Genomic DNA, 21,202 nt, shown 5'->3' with positions numbered 1-21,202 from the left:
ATAAACAACTCTAAATTTATTGAAACAGCCCGATATGCTGGTGTTCATTGGATCAGGTCACAAAGGATTTTGCATGAAAAAGTGCTGGAAGGATCTGTTATTTATTATTTTGGCATGAAATATATGCCTGGTAATATAATCCTACATTTACAGTGCAATCCTCAACAGAGATAAACTCTTCTACACCCATTGACTTCAAATGGTTTAAGACTGCTTAGGACTGGAGTGATAGCTGCAGCACCCTTAAATCTAGGAACCTCAAATGTATATTTGACACTAGTATACCTTATCTTGTTGAAGAGCTATATATTTGATATAGCGCTCCAAACACATGTGCAAATATTTGACATAATGAAATAATATTTTGACATAATGAAATAATAGCTTACAGATGTGAAAGTCAGGGGGGAATGGGAAAAACTTTTCTTCTCCCCCCCTCCCCCTGCAGGGACATTGTCTTTTTAAATCCAGGGGGGGGAAACTGGGACATTTTGAGTACAAAAATAAACAAAACCTCCTCCTCTTATGAATTTTCTTTTCTTGGAAATGAATGAGATTTTGTTAAAGTTTTACCTATTTAAAATGTACAGCATGAAAGTCTGAGACTTTCTCCCCCAGTTTTTCCAAAGGAAATTTGGGGAGCAATGAAAAGAAACTCCTATATCCCCCCCTTTTGGAACATGTAAAATGCTTTTAAAGACAAGGTTTTGCCCACTTAAAAAGATACCATAATTTTTTGAGCACCTTACTATCCCATTTGTGGGGGGAGGGGACTTTGAAAATTACAGAAGCACTGAACTGTGATTCCCCCCCCCCCTTTTTAGAATGACCAAGATGTGCTAAAATAGCACAAGGTACTTCTGTCAACAGCTCTTGTTTGCTTTAACATCAGGCATATTTGTGATTTTGTTTCCAAAAAAACTAATTCTAATCAGAGTTAATTGACTTCAATGTACATAGAAGAGTGAAACTCTGCTTAGGATTGCACTGCAAGAAATTTATACTTTAAAATTCCATAAATATGCCACTTAATACAATTTTATATGCTAAGTCAGACATACTGCATTATATGTTGTTAAAGCAGCAAAATGGGTTTAGGTTTGATGGGTAAGTTAGTGTGTATACTTTAATTTCTCCCAACATTTCTACTGTATCTGGAGGGGTGTGGAATGGAGAGGGGGGGAGATCTCTCTCCAAATGCCTTCAAAATTTCCAGAAATTTTATATCTCTAAACTAGGTAACAGCCTAACTAAAATTTGGGGAGCCAAATCTGAGATTCAATTTTTTAAAAAAATATCCCATGTACAGAGACCATATGAGTTCATATATTGATGTATACTAAATCAATACAAGTACTAATACGGTCTCTGTGTGTGGGATATCATTTCAAAGATTTTTCTTTCAAAAATAAAATGCCTTGCACCACTTCTAGAAGCCATCTAGATGAAGCTTTCATATATAAATAGTATAAAGGTAAATGATATTTATTTAGGAAAGTCCTTGCCTAGATGACTTCTGGAAGTGGTGCAAAGTATTTTATTTAAATTGACATTTAGTAGTCAAGGTCTGACCTGACCTAAATACCCAGGTTAGCCAGATCTTGTCAGATCTCAGAAACTAAGAAGGATCAGAGTTAATTAGAACTTGAATGAGAGATAACCAAGTAGGGTTGCCAGGTCTGTGTTAGAAAATAACTGGAGACTTTGGGGGTGGATCTGGGAGATGGTGGGGTTTCGGAAGAGGCCTCAGTTAGGGTTGCCAGCTCCCAGGTGGGGACTAGAGGTGTTCTGCTTTTACAACTGATCTCCAGCTGACAGAGATCAGCTCCTCTAGAGAAAATGGCTGCCTTGAAGGGTGGACTCTATGGCATTGTACCATGCTGAGCCCCCTCCACTCCCCAAACTCTGCCCTCTTCTAGATCCACCCCAAAGCCTCCAGGTATTTTCCAACACAGAAACCTCCAAAGAAAGTCATATATCTTGGGTTGCCAAGTCCAATTCAAGAAATATCTGGGGACTTTGAGGGCGGAGCCAGGAGACTTTGGGGGTGGAGCCAGGAACAAGAGTGTGACAAGCATAATTGAACTCCAAGGGAGTTCTGGCCATCACATTTAAAGGGACAGCACACCTTTTAAAATGCCTTTCTTCCATAGGAAATAATGAAGGATAGGGGCACCGTCTTTTGGGGCTCATAGAATTGGATCCCCTGGTCCAATCATTTTGAAACTCGGGGGGATTTTGGGGAGAGGCACTAGATGCTATACTAAAAATTTGGTGCCTCTACCTCAAAAAATAGCCCCCCAGAGGCCCCAATACCCGCAGATCAATTCCCCATTATTCCCTATGGGAATCGTTCTCCATAGGGAATAATAGAGTGCCCAGTAGACATTTTCCCCACACACGCTTTTCCTTCAGGGTAATTGATCTCTGTAGTCTGGATATCAGCTGTAATTGCAGGAGAACTTCAGGCCCCACCTGAAGGCTGGCAATCCTATAATCACTCCAAGCCCTTGGAATGTAGTGGGTTAAAAATAACAATACATGATTACTCTGTTTCTTTATTCTAGTTTGACACAGCTGTCTCAAGTTGCCAAGTAACTTACTTGTTTGTGAAACTCATCAGCTTGCTGAGACAAAGCGGCCTCAAGTGATAGACAGTTACGGTTGCCAACTCCAAGTTGGGAAATACCTGGAGTTTTGGGGGGTTCAGCCTGAGGAGGGTGGAGCTAGGGAGGAGAGGGACTTCAATGGGTTGTGCTGCCAGAGACTCCACCTTCCAAAGCAGCCATTTTCTCCAAGTGAACTGATCCCTGTTGCCTAGAAATCAGTTGTAATCCCAGAAGATCTCCAGTCACCACCTGGAGGTTGGCAACCCTATTTGACAATGGATGATTTAAGTTTTGCATACCCTCAAAATAAATTCATATGCCAAATAAAGATTGGACAATTATTTTTCTCCAATTTTCCTCCTCCACTTCCTTGTTTCTTTGCCATGCCTAGCGTGTGGTAGTCTCAACAATTAAACCGCATGAGCTCAATTGCCAACCTTCCCCACACCCCAAAAAGCCCAGGGCCTTTAATGCGATACCAGAAGAAATTATTGTAAACACCGTCTTTCATCCATCAGCATTAAATACCTATGAATAGGAAGTCTTTTTTGCAGTGCGCACAGTGGCTGTTCTTGAAAATCAATATCTGAATATAAAAACCCTTTGATGCACTCCCTCGCCCCCACAGGCAATGTTTCAAACAAATTGTTTAGGGAGCACCGAGAGACCTCTGTTCCCTGCTGTAGGCCTTTGATGGGCCATGGAAAGTTTGGGTTATTGGGTCTGCTGGAAAAGGGTGGCCTTCTGGCCCTATCTCCCCCTTCCCCTCCAGCGTAGCTTGCTCACTGCTACTAGTTGACGTGACTGATTTATTTGACTGAAGCCGGCCAAACTGTCACTCAGGAAATGCCCCCTAGGTGCCTCCTCTGGCTGGAACTACTTGAGGGTAGGATTGCATAAACCGTTCCTGTCAGGGATTTCAAATGGAAACAAGCCACTGAATGTGAATCTGACAGCTCAGAGTACTGAATTAGGGCTATTTGCATGCTAATTTTCACCATGCTTAACTCACTGGCAGACCTAGAGCGAAGAGCAGTCTCCGCATGTTTGGAACAATGCTTGACTGATCTAGCAGCGGTAACGAGCAAATTATGGTAATTTTGTTATTACAAATGCATAGAAATTTCCAAAGAGTGGAGCAATACAATATGTTTTTTTCCTCTCTCTCCTCCTCCCCATTTCTAAATATGGAGGCTTTTGTTTATACATACTTTGCCTTGCTTACTTATGTTTAGATATGCATAATGTTTCACTTTTTAAAAGGAAGGAGGAGAAAATGAGGGTGTACAGCAAAGAACAGTAGACTAGCACTTCTGTACATGTTGCCAGATCCTTGAGTGATATAAATCAGTGGTGATCTGTGAAAACCAACATAGAATCCTGCCAGTTTATACCAGCTGAGATTCTACCTCATTACAAATGAATGCCACTTGTGATAGATAGTGTCACCCGGCCCATTCCTACCAAAGTAAGCTCTAAATCCATAAAACATGGAATATTATACCAAGAACTATATAATCTAGCCAGGGGTGTCAAACTCATTTGTTATGAGGGCCAGATATGACATAAATTAGACTTTGTCGGATTGGCCTGTGTGTGTCATAAAAGCAATGCTAGGTAGCAGAGACCTAAACTTTATAAAAGACGAACACAATTAAAGATTTTTTTAAAAAAAAACAAACAAACCTTAAAATAAAACTTGCTTAAAAGATTTTATTTAACAGTGTCTGATAACTGAAGGAAGCAAAAGAGAGGGAGAAGGAAGCAGACTTGCTTGTAGGCCTGATGGGAGCCCTCGGGGGACCTGATTTAGCACCTGGGCCGTATGTTTGACACCTCTGGACTAGATTCTGGACAGATATGTTTGTTATGATCCTGGATACTAAATATTAAGACATACTTAGAAAATGTTTTAAAGAACCTGCAATAATATAATCAAGTTCTATATGCTAAAAAGGTAAAGGTACTCCCCTGTGCAAGCACCAGTCATTTCACACTGTGGGGTGACGTCACATCATGACTTTTTCACGGTAGACTTTTTACGAGGTGATTTGCTATTGCCTTCCCCAGTCATCTACACTTTCCCCCCAGCAAGCTGGATACTCATTTTACCAACCTCGGAAGGATGAGTCAACCTTGAGCTGGCTACCTGAACCCAGCTTCCACCAGGATTGAACTCAGGTCATGAGCAGAGCTTGGACTGCAGTATTGCAGTTCTGCACCACGGAGCTCCTACAGATGCACAAATGCTGCAATTCATGTTATAATGAGCGAAGGAAATTTTTCGAAAAGAATTAAACCTTAAGAAAGAGAATAAGAAAGAATAAAACCATAATAAAGGAATTCCCAAACTTTATGAACATGAGGGTACATGGATTTTGAAAACGGGTAGTGCGGGGGAGGGGGGGTACCACCACAAAATGGCTGCCAAAGGGGAGCATACACAATGTCAAAACAACTGCTGTAAGGGCTGTGGTCAATCAGAAAACATTAGGAACTTCTTAGCCAAGTATCCTCCACCAACTGAGGTTTCCGAATAATAAAAGTGATGTCTCTGGAGGCTTGCAACCCTATTTCCTGCTCCAATAAGAGTACTGGCTTTCCTCATACTGGACTCCAGGGAAGAAGGAAGTGAGTGTCAGGAAACACATTGGTTGTCATCAGTGTTCCCTCTAAACTTCTGATAGGGTTGCCAGTCTCCAGGTGGGGCCTGGAAATCTGCTTTTACAACTGATCTCCAGCTGGCTGCTTTGAAGGGTGGACTCTATGGCATTGTACCATGCTGAGGCACGTCCCATCCCCAAACCCCACCCTCTCCCAGATCCACCCCCAATGTTTCCAGGCATTTTCCAAAACAGACGTGGCTGGAGCCATGCAGGGTCTTGCATTGCCTATTGCCCATTTTAAGAGTACAGCAGCTCTATTCTGTTCAGGATGTAAACTGCTACACTCAGGAAGGAAAAAAGATTACAGGGAACATTGGTCAACACCCTGGCACCCATGAGGATCATGGTGGAAATCACTGCCTTAAGACATTTATACTCACTAGTAACAGAATCTGATGTTACTTCTGGCAAACCACAGACATCATGAAAACCATGACACTACTTCCAGGTTTTCAGCTCCCCATTTCAAGAGCCCGAAGGCACAGTGTAGGTTTGCCAGGAGGAGTCCAGCTAGAGCAAGTCTATCTAGAGCAAGCCTATCAGTGATTCCCTTACAAGCCTATCTACAGCTCTACCCTTACCTTACAAACATTTTGATTATTGCCTACAAAAAAAAAAGATCCAGAATATTCTCATGAGCAAAAGAACGGCCGTTTTCCCACTTACCTTACCCCGGAGCGACGTCCCTCTTCACCGCGCTGCGTCTGCACAGATTTCGCACAAACTGCTGTGCAGCACCAGGAAGAGCCGCGAAGTCCCGGGGCTTTTGCGTTGCAAATGTAAACCTGCTTTTTGGCGGTTTACATTTGCGACGCAAAAGCCCCGGGACTACGCGGCTCTTCCTGGTGCTGCGCAGCAGTTTGTGCGAAATCCATGCAGATGCAGCGCGGTGAAGAGGGATGTCGCTCCGGGGTAAGGTAAGTGGGAAAACGGCCAACATTTTTGAGAATTATTAAAGGCAAGTAGCAGGCTGTTTGCAGCTTTTTCATATGAGCAGAATGGGAGGCAATGGCCCCAAGTCCCACACAGTATTATGTGACAATGTATAAATTGTTCGGGTCCTTTTCTGGACAAGGCAGTGGCACCGATCAGTGAAAATATAACCTCAGGGCCAGAATAACTGCAGCAGTTTTAATATGCCCCACACTCATTTACTGAACCATTGACTTTCATGAGGGGATATGCTCTTATTTACTTACTTGTTCGCTTGCTTGTGTTTATACTCTGCCTTTCTCCCCAATGGGAACCCAAAAGAGCTCTTGTCAACCAGTTTCTTCTGCAGATTTAATGCTCATATCAACTCATTTCCTGTCTTCCCCCAGATAACAGACAAACAGCTCGCTTGACTGGAGCCACCACTCCAGCGAATGGTGGTGGAAAGTGTTGTAAAGCCACAGCCAATTTATGGCAATCCCATAGGGTTTTCAAGACAAGACATGTTCAGAGGTGGTTTGACATTGTCTGCCTCTGCGTCACAACCCTGGACTTCCTTGCTGGTCTCCCTTTCAAATACTAACCAGCCAACAGCAGTAAGAAAAATCTACCAGCTCAGCGCAAGGTCTCAACAGGAAGTACTGTCAATGTTTTTTCCCCTAGAATCTCATCAACCTGAGGCCAAAACTCTACTACAATAGCAGAACTCATGCACTGAAGGCAGCTGAATTGAATGTGTTTCATTTTTCAAAACAAAACATCAACATACAGCTGTGTTATAGTCTGACAGCAAGCACAGATTATTTCAAGGTAGGTGTGTTTATGTTTACTTACTTATCATCTATCTATCTATCTATCTATCTATCTATCTATCTATCTATCTATCTATCTATCTATCTATCTATCGCAATCCTACGTGGTAGAGATATTGACACAGGGTGCTATGAGAAAAGACCTGGGCTCAAATGAAAACTCAACCCCGCATGCCTCTCAGAGTCCTTAAAAGGGCCCATTTATTATGTAGCCTGACTACTTTTCTCCAAGGCTGTAGATTTCACTTTCACAAAAGCTAACCTCTTTCATGCACCACAGGACTTGACCCAAGAACCCTGCTGGGTCAGGTACAAGTATTCACTGTTTCCTGACCAAGAACATCACTAGCTGCAGCCTTTTCAGTCCAGGAAATATGAGTGATATTAGGGCTGGCCCGGCCATTAGACAAACTAGGCAATTCCCTAGGGTGCCGGCCTTCTTGGGGTGCCAAATTGGGCAACCCCATGTGACTCAGTGACGTTATAAGTGCAAGGGGGGGGGGGGGTGCCAGAAGTTATTATTTGTTTGTTTGTTTGTTTATTATTTGACTTATATTCTGCCCTCCCCACCAAAGCAGGCTCAGGGTGGCTCACATTGAAAGGTCATAAAAACCATTATTCATAAACCGTAACATTAAAAATACAAAATATATCCTAAATAAAAGCATATAAAACAATATCATAAAACAATGTCAGGGACTATTATGATCTAGCAGCAGAATATATTGATGTATTAGCACTGGCAGGTAGCCTTGCCTAGGATGCCAGACAGTCTAGAGCCGACCCTGCTGGGAGAGAAATGGGCAACAACTCTAAGTTTCTTGGGGGAAGCAATGGGTGCAAATATTTTATTTTTAAGGCTTTTTAAAACCTACAGTTCCCCATTCACGCTCTCTCAGTTATACTGGAGGAAGCCATAAGCCAGGACAAGCACAGTTCTGCTAACTCTTTCCTCCCAGAATGCCAGGATGCATCTGGAAACCTGCAGGAGCAATTAGTGGTGAGGGCTGACATGTCATGAAACACTCTAGGAACTGCAGAACTCTACAGTAAAAGCATTGGCAAGGCAGCACTTGCACCAGGACATTCTCAGGACTATTGCATGTCTTCTTTGCATGCCTCCTCTGCTTCAGGAAACCTTCAGCCAATGCAGTCACAGCACTTACCACTGGAAAGACTTAGGAGCACTAAGCACAACAATATCTGTTTCATTTTAATAGATCCAAGAAGGCAGCCATGTTGATCTGAAGCAGTAGAACAAAATAGGAGTCGATTGCACCTTTAAGACCACCTTAGTTTTATCTAGAACGTAAGTTTTCGTGCGCTCTAAGGACAGTTCATCAGACGAGGAATCCGGCACAGTGAGCAGAGCCACACATAGCTGGTAGGCAGTGGCTCAGAATGCAAAATGGTACAGATTTAAGATTCAATGACAGAATAGTAAAATTATCTGGTAGGCAGGGGTTTAGAATGTAAAACGGTACAAATATAAGATCCAATGATAGAATAGTACAATTAACAAATTGAGCAAACCTTTGATCTGAGTAGCATGAGCACACGAAAGCAACAAAACAGTAGGTTGTCAAAATGTGAGAGTGTCTGTTAATGACTTGTTATAAACCTGGGCCAAAAGGAAGGAATTTCTATCTCAAAAGTTTTCCCATCTCAAAAGTTTTACCTTTTAACATGCAACATACATATAGTTTGTCTTTAGGAGAAAAATACATTAAAATATAGTGGGAGATGGGTTCAATATATCTAATGGGATAAACAACCAATATCCCTGTTTGAGTGTGTCAATACAGCTAAAAGAGAAATACATTGGATAGTGATGTTCTTGTCCACCTAATTTACTTTTTAACATGTAAACATCATTCTAGTTTGCCATAGAAAAAAAATACAATAAAATATAGTGAAAATGGGTAAAGTATATGTAACGAGATAAACAGCCAATATCCCTATTTTGAGTATGTCAATACAAAAAATTATTCTGATACACTATTCTAAAAGAGAAACACATTGGAATACTGTAACATTCCATTAAGCCTCTGTTTAAAGAGCAACCTTATCTACCTGCCTCTCCTGACTCACTCTGCGGCCTTCTATCCAGTCAGTAGAGACTAAATGCTTATAGCCTGGTTTTTTGTGCTTTCCCTGGCTTGTCTGTAGCTTTCCTGTGCGATTCCCCCCCCCCTCCAAGATAAATGGCAACATTTAGCTTTGCACACAGCCTAGGCTATGTTCCTTGTCCCCCATCCATGTAATGAAGCAGAGAGGGAATATGGGATGGAAAGGGGTCTTAATGTGCTATATCATTTCTGGGTGAAAACCAGAGAGATTGTTGGAATTCCTAGAGTGTCACTCATATGATGTCACTTCCAGGTTTTCAACAGGAAGTGATGTCATGCAATAAGAAGTGATGTCATGCATTCCTCGATGCCTTTTCCCTTCACACCCTGAGCCCAAAAGCCTCTGAGGGTTCCAGATGTGTGTCTGTCAGCCCTAATACAACCCTCCATTTATAGAGGGAGTTGCAGAGCAATCATTAGGAAGCCCAGTCCGGGAGCACCCCCAAGCTACGAACCTGCTACTTTAGGAAGAGTGCCGCCACATCCAAAATAGGGGATAACCCGTTCTGCAGGTCAGACCTTCCCTTGCCCTTCCTCCAAGATGCTCGATGCATAGGATTTCCAGCCTCCAAGTGGGGCTTGGAGATCTCCCAAAATTACAATGCTCTCCATGACAGATCAATTCTCCTGGAGAAAATGGTTGCTTTAGAAGGTGGACTCTATGGTATTACATCCAATTGAGGTTCTTCCCATCACTCCCTAAATCCTATCCTCCCCCAGCCTCCAACCTCAAAATCTCCATGAATTTTCCAACCCAGTGTGGACAATCCTCTCTGGTGCAGTGCACACAGAGTCATTCAATTTTACACTTACAGCAACTCTGTGAGACAGTTTAGACTGAAATATATTGCCAAAGATCACCCAGAAAACTTCACAGCGAAGCAGAGATTTGAATGTAGTTGTAGATTTTCCAGGTTGTGTGGCCATGGTCTTGGAACTGTGAGACTTGACATTTCCCCAGCAACTGTGACTGGCATCCTCAGAGGTGTAAGTAACCCAGAAAACTGGAGTTCTCTCTGGGTCAGAGTGAACTCCAGAGAGCTTTCTGGGTTGCACCTCTGAGGATGCCAGTCACAGTTACTGACAAAACGTCAGATCTCAAAATGCCAAGACCATGGCCATACAGACCAGAAAAGCTACAACAACCAATGGACTCCGGCCGTGAAAGCCTTCAACAACATATATGTATGTAGGTCTTTCTCCAGGTAGGGGCTGAAGTTCTCCAAAAGTTATAACTGATCTCCAGACTTACAAAGATCAGTTTCCCTCAAGAAAATGCCATCTTAAGGCACAGACTCTATATCACAGAATTTAGGTGAAGTCTCTCCCACATTCCCCCCTTAAATTTCCAGGAATTTCCCAGACTCCAGTTAGCCACCCTAATTCCTCTCTAGCACATCACTCACTATACCAGAATGCTAAATATTTTTGCTTAACTTCCATGGACAGCCAAAGGAACTCGACTTTTATGCTATAGCTTTCCCATAAAACCTAACTGAATCATTCATGATGAAGTGATATATCTTGACAAATATAAGGATCTCCAAATCACTGTACTCCCTGCTGGGGCAACAAAGTAATGATGTTTGGCCACCAAGGCTTGGGATATTTGGTTGGCCGCTGTAGGGCTGAAATCTGAACTAGGTGGTAATTCCATCCAGCAAGACAATTCTTATGTCCCTACATAAATACCCTCCAAGTGCTACTAGCTGTTTGTTTTACAGCAATGCACATGCCTTAGCCATGAATTTTCTGTTCTTATTCTTAATAGAAAATCTATCTGGAGCAAATGAGAAAGAGAGGAATACAGCTTGCACAGTTAGTGTTCAGAGCCTGTAAAAACGTCGCCTCACTGGAGCACAATATCAGCTCCCTCCACACGAGTGTTGAAAAACCATTTGTCACACTATCAGTTTATGAAGCAGAGCTAGGACAGAGACTGGTTGGATTGAAAAGAGCATGTGTCTCCTTCCACTCATATCTGTGTAATTCTAAATTCAATAAAGTCACACCCGTGTAAAAGTTACATAAGTCACGAGGAAAATTAAATGCTGGCTCCTAACCTTGCCTCCTCAACATCTAGTAAGCCTGTCCTGGCTCCAAAAAGGATGCAGTGCTTTCACCTCATGAACCCCTTATAAAACTTAAAAGCTGCTAAATTCTAAAAGAGAAATACTAAAAATAAAAAAAAAATCTATCTTGTGATATTATGCTTAAGCTCATGCTTTTGTACACACACAAAAAATAGAACCAATGTGCTTCATTTTTGCAAAGTAGCTTTAGAATATATTTCTTTGCAGACATAGGTAAGATGTAGAGCACTATCACACATGGAGGCTAAGAACTAACTTGGAGCCTCTGCTGCTTTACTTCTGCCAAAATTTTGATTGTTGTTAACACAGATAAGGAAGCATGCGTAACTCAAAACAGCCAATATCAGTTTCCAATGGGAATAGAAAACTCAGCAAAGCAGCGATTGTTTTAAGCCTTGCAGGTGAAAATTCATCACAGTTTCACAATCTAACCATCCAAACAACGCACTTCTTAAACACTGCTCACAAGTATGCCATTTGTTCCCTTTTCCCCTTTTTAAAAAGCAGTACATGTGTTCTGATGTAGCCTTTTGAATGTTTCATACTTGCAACTTAAACAAAGGGATACTAGACACTATCTACTGTATGCACACATATATTTTTTAGTGAACCCAGGGTTTAAGTTTGATCATTTTCAGATCCCTTTAGTCAGTTAATTGCACACATAGAATTCGTATAAAGGAAATTCATTTGTTCAGGGTCACTGCATGGTTTTTCATTAAAAACAAATTACCAATGTTCAGAAAGGACATCTGGGTTTCCCGAGTCCCATTAATGACTATATTTTCAGCATCACTATCCCGGACGGTCTATCCTTTCCTGTCACCCTCCGTTTAAAGCCCCAAGAGGACAATGAGAATGACAGTCCAGTGAAAGGCAAAGCATGAAGGATGAGGCCAAAACCTCAGTCCCCAGAGAAAGGAAGAAGGTACAAGAGGAAAAAAAGAAAAATATATCCAGAGGGTAACAGGGGCCATTGTCTGAGTTTTTCCAGTACAAGAACCAGAACAAATATTTAAATGAACAAGCATGATTATTTAAGCATAACCTTATTTCAATTCAATTACAAAACCCTACAAGCCCTCAGGGCAAAGATGCTGTTTAGAAAGTTTTGAACTTGAAGACAAGAATAACAAAAAAAAAAGACCCAATTCCCCCCTTGTATTATACACAATAGGTATAATTCCCTCAGCAAAAAAGGCTCCTTATATAGTGCATATGAATGAATTGACAGAAATTGTGAAGGGTAATGTTTGCTGTATATGTGTGTGAGAGAGGATCAAGCACAAGAACACACAGAGAATAATCTCAACTGGGACCCACTTAGTAGTATCTCTATACGTTACTATAATATAGTTTAAAACAACAGGGAATTTGACTATGTCCCTTATGTACGGGCTCTTAAAACCATCGGCTTCTGAAGGCAAACATTTTAAAGGTTTCCACATACCTAAAAGATAAAATGCAACAAATGCAGATCAAACCCTTAAAAAATGCTTGCCTTCAGAAGCCAGAATTGATTAAAGAATATGCAGGCTGGTAACCGTTAAAATTAGCTCATTGCAATCACATTATCAGAGGACTCAGGGTGGTGATAGGGACAGAAGTAAGGAGAGAGGATTCTTTTGAACACTGGTATAGATCAAATGTCTTAAGAACAAATCTGTGTTCCTCACACCCAAAACATTTTATATAATATGGCTTGTAGCTCCTGATGCCATACAACAAGCTGCTCCAGTAATGGAGAGAAATAATATGTCAGATGGGACATTATGGTCTATTGTGCAGTTGGCATTTTAAGAAAAACAAAAACAACTCTTAATCTAACAAATCTTGGGACAGGGTTGCCAAATTCCTAGCATCTCCAAGCCTGAAACACATGTGGGTGACATTTGGTGATACATGGATAGAATAAATATACTGTATGTTTTTAGTCAGTCATTTTAATATCGTATGCTGTTCGGCTGTATGGTTTTTACCTAAATATGTTGTTTTCATATGTTGAACATCTGGGCAAGTGAAAAGTGTGTAAATAAAGAAAACTGGCTTAAGAACATTTAACACTAGTGACTTTTAACCATTCCAAACCTGGGGACCTACTTTTAATGCCAGGTGGCACCATGCTTCTCAATGAAAAGCAAGTATGGGGCAGGAAGACATATGACATCACAAGTCACATGACATGGAGGAGAAGCTAGAGAATTTGGACCTGCCTGCTTCTAAAAAAAAAAATCCATGTCTGAATGACTTTGCCTAGCCATCCTGCCACTGCTGTTAGTGTACATGCAAAGGATCAAGGCATCATATTCTTACTCTATATGTATGCACATTAGCAGATCTTTCCAAAGCAGCAAAAAACAACAACAACACTATAGAGGGACTGTAGCCCAGTAGGATATCTTAACCCACCTTAGAGTTCCAACAGTCAAAGATCAGTGCCAAACAACACATTAGATTGTGGCTATGAAGTTTATTAAACATTTATGTAACAGACTTATGGAGATTCCAGCAAGGAGCTTTCAAGGTATGTGAAAAGCAAAAGTGGTTTACAATTGCCTTCCTCTACAGAGTCTTACTTGGTAGTCTCCCTTTCAATTATTGACCTTGCTTTACTTCCAAGATCTGACAAAATGAAGCTATACCATTTGTCCTTCCCTTGTATTAAACTTTCAGATGATTATTAAGCTAAGAAATATCCCTTGGAGATCTGTGTGTGTGTGTGTGTGTGTAAAATTATATCAGCATTGGTAATGCATTAGAAGTCACCCAATGTTTGACTAAGTGTAAAAGGGGACCTTTGTTGTCCTGAAGTTTGTTCTGCACTTGCCCATTACCTGAATGGGTTCCTGACACATTTAGAAAGCTCCCACCATTACCATGTGCTCTCTTCTCACACACACATTCATTTCTGTGTATGGGAGAAGCACTGTCAACTCCACCAGGAGATACTGTACCAGCAGACACTTTTGAAAGGTCTTTCCAAGGTAGTAAGCAGGGCTTTTTTTGTAGCAGGAACTCCTTTGCATATTAGGCCACACAGCCTGATGTAGCCAATCCTCCAAGAGTTTACAGGGCTCTTCTTACAGGGCCTACTGTAAGCTCCAGAAGGATTGGCTACATCAGGGGTGTGTGGCCTAATATGCAAGAGAGTTCCTGCTGCAAAACAAACCCTGGTAATAAGACATGATGTGGCTTATCTGACATTTTGTCATGGCTCCCTCAAAATCTCTGCCATTCTCCCACAAAGTAGATTACGAGGACCTGATAAATACATAGAGAACTTTTAAACCAAAAATGGCATGTAATTATCCAGTATCCTCCACTGATGTAATGAGCTACTTACTAGTGAACAGTTCTTTATGGGCCAGGCCTACCAAGTTCCCGAGCAGGGTGAGGGTTCTCCTGCTCAGAAGGTTCCCAACCCGTCGGCCCACATTGGTTCACAAGTGCCATAGAATTTTCCCTCCCAAATTGCCAGAGTATCTGGGGAAACTATAGTTTTCCCAGAAGCTCTTAGAGCGGCCAGCGCGTGACATCGCTGGCACGATGTCACTTGCAAGTACCATAGATTTTTTCCCTCCCAAATTGCTAGAGCATCCGAGAAAACCACAGAGTTTTCCCAGAAACTCCAAGAGCTGCTGGCACACAACATCGCTGGTGTGATAGCGTCACTTGTGAGTGATCACACCAGCCACCGGAGGCCACAGGGGACTTGGCAACCCTATTATGAGCAGATCAAGCAGTTTAGAGCTGCAGTTTGCAAAGTTTCTGTCCACATGGAACCATTTCAGCTTTGGTTTGTTTGATGAGCAACAGCGATACAGGTGTCATGGAGCTCTACTATCTTTCAAAAAAAATTCTGGGGTCATTCTATGGGGAACTCTTGTTATATGATAGGCAACCAGACTGCTGTTCATCTTGGCCCAGTGCAAACTGAGTCTGTGTCTTAAGATGGGTTTACTCATGCAGAAAAACAAGGAAGCAATGAAACTGCCAAGCCACAAGAGGGTAGAATGGAAAGCATCACATCAGATTGTGGACTAATGTTTATTTGGCCACAGCCTGGGAGACCTAGCTTCAAATCCACAGTCAGGCATAGTGCTCATTGGGTGATCTTGGGCCCAACTCTCTTTCTTAGCCTAATCCACCCCACAGGGTTGTTGTGAGGACAAAAATGCAGACAGAAATAATAACACCCTAAGCTCTACGGAGAAAGAATGAAATGAAAGACAGACTGTGGTTGAGGGCATTCAAGTTTGGAATTTTTTCACATAAAATATTCCGTGACAATCAAAAACTAGACAAGCAAACTAGACACACACATATACCACATTTACTTGCTGCTCTGGTTTGCTGTTTGCATGGAGGTTTTGACACAGATAAATAAAACATGGTCCTGCATAGTTCTCCACCTCCAGTGGTACAGTCCATTCTACTACCCTTACTCATTTGTCCTTCTCCTTCATGTGCAAGCCAAGCCTTAGAATGCCCTCCCCACAGACACACCTCTTTCTTTTTTTACAGTGCATGATCCAAAAGGAGTAGAGGTTGCCAACCTTCATAGGGCTTGGAGATCTCTTGGAATTACAAGTGATATCCAGTTAACAGAGAACAGTTCCTCAGAAGAAAATGGACATTTTAGAAGGTGGACTCTATTGCATTAAACCCCACTGAGGTCCCTCCCTCCTCAAACCTGTCCCTTCCCAAGTTCCATCCCCAAAATCTTCAGGTATTTCCCAATTCAGAGTTGTCAACCCTAAAAAAAGGAGCCTTGCAAAACCTTAAAGACTAGCAGATGTAGGTGCTTCTTGTGGGCTACAGTCCACTTCACTGAAAGCTTCTTGTGGGCTACAATCTCTTTCATGGAATGAAGCAAAATGCAATGAAGATTCACAGTGCAATCCCTTGCAGAGTTATGCCCATCTAAAACCACTGAAACCAATTGGCTCAGACTGCAGTAACTCTGCAAGGATGGCACAGTGAGAAAAATTATAAACCCAGCAGGGGGAGGTGGGATTGTGAACAATACTATGCACCATTTCTAGCCTTTTCACTGAGTAATCCCTAATACACTCCAGAGAAACACTAGGGTTCCTCAGAACACAGTTGGAAAACCATCAGTTTAGAGCATTTACAGCCCATCTCTCTCTTTCCCCGGTTCTGCTACATGGCATCTTCTACATTTTAAAGGCAACCTGTCCCATCGATGTACTCTGATTGAACTACTAGCATAACTGATGTGCAGAGGCAAATCTATTGCTTTGTTCTTTATGGTTCATTGAATTAATCTCTTTGACCATTCTTGCCTTCTGTGTTCACAGTAAAAGACAAAAAGCATACAAAATGTGGAACATTTCTGTGGGACGTATTCAGTGATTCCATAAAAAATGCATCCTCAAACCCTGTTAACCTGTAATAGAACTCGTGCTTTTTACATATCCATCCAAAAATGGTTTGACAGTCTCAGCGCCAACATAAGAATCACACAGATCAGAATTATACTAAGACTGGAAACAAATTGACAACTATCTGTGACAAGCCCCGGGCACCAAAGGAGGGATCTCCAACAAATTAATCCAGATCAACACCACATATTAATTCATTCACTAACAAGACACCAACTAACAGGCACCTTGGAAGACAAAGTATACCTCAAACACAAGAGCAAATAAAAGGGCAGAAAATTGTTTGTTAGCTCTACAGACGATCTGTTCAGTATAAAATCCCCCCCCCCCAATGTAGTGTAGTACAGCAAGATTCCAGTCCTGTAGCACCTTAAAAATCAATAAGATTTCCAGAGCTTAAGCTTCTGGAGTCAAAACCTCCTTTGTCAGGTAGTCAGGGATTTGTTTTTGTAGCAGGAACCAGGGCCGTAGCCAGGATTTCATGTTTGGTGGGGCCCACAGCAGGATTTGTTGTTGAGGGGGCCAGGGGCCACCCAGTTTGGCAGCCCTAGGTTCTCGACCCTGTAAGCTGCCTTGAGTTCCACAAGCTAACCCCCTTTCACCTGGGCAGCTACAGCAGCTCTGCTTCCCTCCACCCCTTTCTTATGTGCCCCTCTTGCAGCAGAGAGACCGGCAGCAATGCTACTACTTGTTCAGAGGGGCAGTGAGCAAGGGGACAAATTGGAGGCCCTCCAATGGAGGGGCTATACAGTTGGAAGGGGGGTTTGAAAGGATTTATTATTATTATTTATTTATTTATTTGTTCGATTTATATCCCGCCCTACCCCACCAAGGCGGGCTCAGGGCGGCTTACAATACAAAATGCTAACAATAAATCAGTTTAAAATACATTAATGATTATACAATAAACTACATAAAAATACATAAAACTCACATCAATATACTATGCTACCTCTTCCTTAAATCAATTCTTCAAGTATTCCAGTGTTCAATATTCTGATGTTCATAAGTTTAAATATTCAGGCATCCCAATATCAATCAGTTGTATGCCAACCGGAAGAGGGCTGTTTTACAGGCCCTGCGGAACTGTTCAAGGTTCCGCAGGGCCCTCACCTCCTCCGGGAGCTGGTTCCACCAACAGGGGGCTGCAATCAAAAAGGCCCTGTCTCTGGTCGCTTTCAGACGGGCCTCATTTGGCCCAGGGATTATAAGGAGGTTCTGAGACCCCGATCTCAGCACTCTCTGGGGAACATGTGGGGAGAGACGGTCCCTAAGGTAGGTAGGTCCCAGGCCCCACTATAGCTTCAGGCCTGGCCAGGAACTCCTTTGCATATTAGGCCACACACCCCTGATGCAGCCAATCCTCTTGGAGCTTACAGTAAGTAGGCCCTGTACTCCTTGTAAACTCTTGGAGGATTGATATCAGGGGTGTGTGGCCTAATATGTAAAGGAGTTCCTGCTACCAAAAAAAAGAGCCCTGAGTATAATACAGTGGTGCAGCAGTTAAAGTGTTGCACTAGGATCTGGATCTAAATCCCAACTCTGCCATGGAAATTTGTTGGGCAACCTTGGGGCAGTCATACACAACTTCAAGGGGTTTTGAGAGGATAAAAGAGAGGACAGAACAATGTTAGCTATCTTGGATCCCCATTGGTGAGAAAGGTTGGGATTACAAATGATGTAACTTTAAAAAGATAACACAGTGCTGATTCATACTTGGCGACAACAACATGGGATTTACTTCCCTAGAGTTTTGCCCCATAATGTTCCAGCAAAGTATTTATGACATAACTATGTGGACAGAAGGGCTAAGCACATCACCCTCCCTCTCAGCCAGCCTATGTTCACATGAGAACAAACCACAGCTTTCCCCCTAGACTTCTGGATTCTTTATGGGTACACATATTACGCATGAGGCATAGGAAAAAGTTATGTGAAAATGTCTCCCTTGCTTCTGTAAATCAGCCTTAAGACACAGTTTCTATGTTAGTTTTGCAATACAGCTGTTGAAGCAAAACAATCTCCCTGGTGATACCTCCCTCAATCACATTGGCAACTAGGCTTGTCAACTCTTGATTGGGAAATTCCTGGAGATTTAAGGGGTGGGGCTTGGGAACAGCAGGGTTTGGGGAAGGGTATAAGCTCAGTGGGGTATAATGCCATAGAGTCCACCCTCCAAAGCAGCCATTTTCTCTAGGGGAGCTGATCTCTGTGGACTGGAGATTAGTCACAATTCCAAGAGACTGCTTGGCCACATCTGGGGGTTGGTAGTGACAATATGTAAAACTACTAACTGCATTAGTGCCCAAGCCTATAAGGTTATGTCCCTTCTCAAGGCCAACCTACACATTAGAAGTGTCACAGGGGTACGGTTCTGACCGAGTCTGCAGTGTGGTGGAATGAAGGGCACCTGCCTTCCCCCCTGCACTATTTTTCTGATGTGGAATGGCACTAGGAAAGTGTTATTAGGTCTGCCCATCTGGGGCGGGGAAGGTTGCCAGGTATCCCCTGGCAACTGGCGAGGAGAGACTTAGGAGCAAACCGGCTGCATTGCTGGTGATGTGGTGACTTCACTTCTGGTACGCACCAGAAATGATGTCATCACAGCACGGGCAACATAGAAACACTCTCATTTGGGCAAAATGGTAAGCGTTGCCAAATCCCCCACCCTCCCAGTTTTCCAGGATGCTCTAGCAATTTGGGAGGGAAACTCCCACATTGCTAAAGCATTCAGGAAAACCACAGAGTTTCCCTGGAAACTCTTAGAGCATGCGCAATGTCACCAGCGTGATGACATCACTTGCGAGTGACATCATCATGCCAGCAACGTCGGAAGGGGATCCCCCCACTGGCCCAATGCAGGCCGGTGGGTTGGGGACCTCCAGAGTGGGAAAAACCCCACCCTGCCCAGGAGCTTGGCAGCCCTATCTATGATAGAAGTCATTTTTATCAAGGACCTTTTGCTCTAAGTACTGGAGTATCCCTGTGTTGCTAGTGACATGATGATATCACTTCTGATGTGTGCTGGAAGTGACGTTGCCACATTACTGACAACACAGCTCCAGGCCTCCTTTTGCTTCCATTAAGGCCCCCACTGGCCAACTGACTGGCATCAAGGGAGGGATCCCAGTGCAGGGAAATCCCTCATCCCAGCAGGGGCCTGGTAATCCTGGGGGGGGGGCGGGGCTGCACATGCACTGAAAGCTTCTATGTTCAGCCCCCATGAATAAAATAAAACATGTAATCTAAGCTCTTCTGCATGTAACTGTGAATATTGGCCAAGATTCCATTTAAGCATTTAACTACATCTGGCCAAGATTCCATTTAAGCAAGCACTCCTTCAACAGTATTCAGCCATGTGCCCCAAAGAGCTATTCATTACAAAATTTGTATCACTAGGCATTTGATAAAAATGTATTTTTTAGCATTGTTCACCTCTGCAGAAACATTTGCCTCACTGGAATATCATGTTGCTTCATTTATTTGCTGTACATATTGTGGGGATGGTACATTTGGGGAGAGTACCATTTAAAAGTTACTCATCACAAGTTCATCTCTTTGACCAATTCCGCAGTCGCTGTTGCTGCACCCCCAAGCTTCTGCTTTCATCCAGTCAAGTGATCGATTCCCCACCAGTTGCTGCATGGCCACATTTTGACCCATGGCTCCCTTCAATCTCCCTCACAACTACTTGATCTTGTTTTTCAGAGATCAAGTAGTCACGAGGGAAATTGGAGGGAGCCATAAGTCAAAATGGCCCAAAGCGGTAGGGAACCGATCACTTGATCTTGTCAAGCATGAAGTTTTCAATGATGAGTCAAGTGGATACAAAACTACATTTATTGATAGAATGATATGCTCTCTTGGTACAGGTTCTTGAGAGTAATACCAAAAATACTTTGATACAATACTTTTAAGGCATACTTCAAAGGAGTCCCAAAGGTGGGGGCGAGGAATACGCTCTAACACATAAACTATCATAAATGTCTACATTCTCACAATGTTATCAGTATCTTGTCCTTGCTTTCCCCAGATGTCTCACACTCCCAGACAGGAATGTATGGGAAGGTGTTGATTATTCTTTCTCAAGTTAGTTTCGTTTCTCTCTACTCTACTTCGCAAGTAATAAAGCAAGAAGGGGGAGGGGGAAAGAATAACAGAGCTAACAAACTTTGGTCCTCCATGATATTTCAGACCAGCTTTATGGGGGACCCTAAAACAATTAATTACCAGTGGAATTCTACCATGCTTGACAGATCTGACAAAAGCAGAAGCCCAAGAGTAGAGTAACAGCGACTGCGGAATCGGCCTTTGTGTACATAGTGGCTATAAGCCACCACAGTTGCCAAGAGTGTACAGGACTGGGATGTAAGCTGCTGCACTCACCAAGTATTGTGCATTTAGTGAAGATCTTTTAAATGCTACTCATCATGCAGAGTAAGGATTTTCCTGTGATGTGCAAACAATGCAAGTAATATATAATCTTATTAGCCATAAAGAGTACTAAAGCCCTTGATAATATGCATCAGTTCAATGATGAGTAGTTGCCTAAGAT

General features: G+C 42.5%; 1 protein-coding gene across 2 annotated transcripts in view; it reads right to left on the bottom strand.

Moving 5' to 3' along the window:
• PAX5 (paired box 5) overlaps positions 1-21,202 on the bottom strand; it is a 298,952-nt gene that overhangs the window by 52,281 nt on the left and 225,469 nt on the right. The gene's annotated exons all lie outside the window — the stretch shown is intronic.

This window comes from Heteronotia binoei, chromosome 4, assembly GCF_032191835.1.
Source record: "Heteronotia binoei isolate CCM8104 ecotype False Entrance Well chromosome 4, APGP_CSIRO_Hbin_v1, whole genome shotgun sequence".
Classification (NCBI taxonomy): domain Eukaryota; kingdom Metazoa; phylum Chordata; class Lepidosauria; order Squamata; family Gekkonidae; genus Heteronotia; species Heteronotia binoei.
This window is presented reverse-complemented; position numbering and strand designations above follow the sequence as displayed.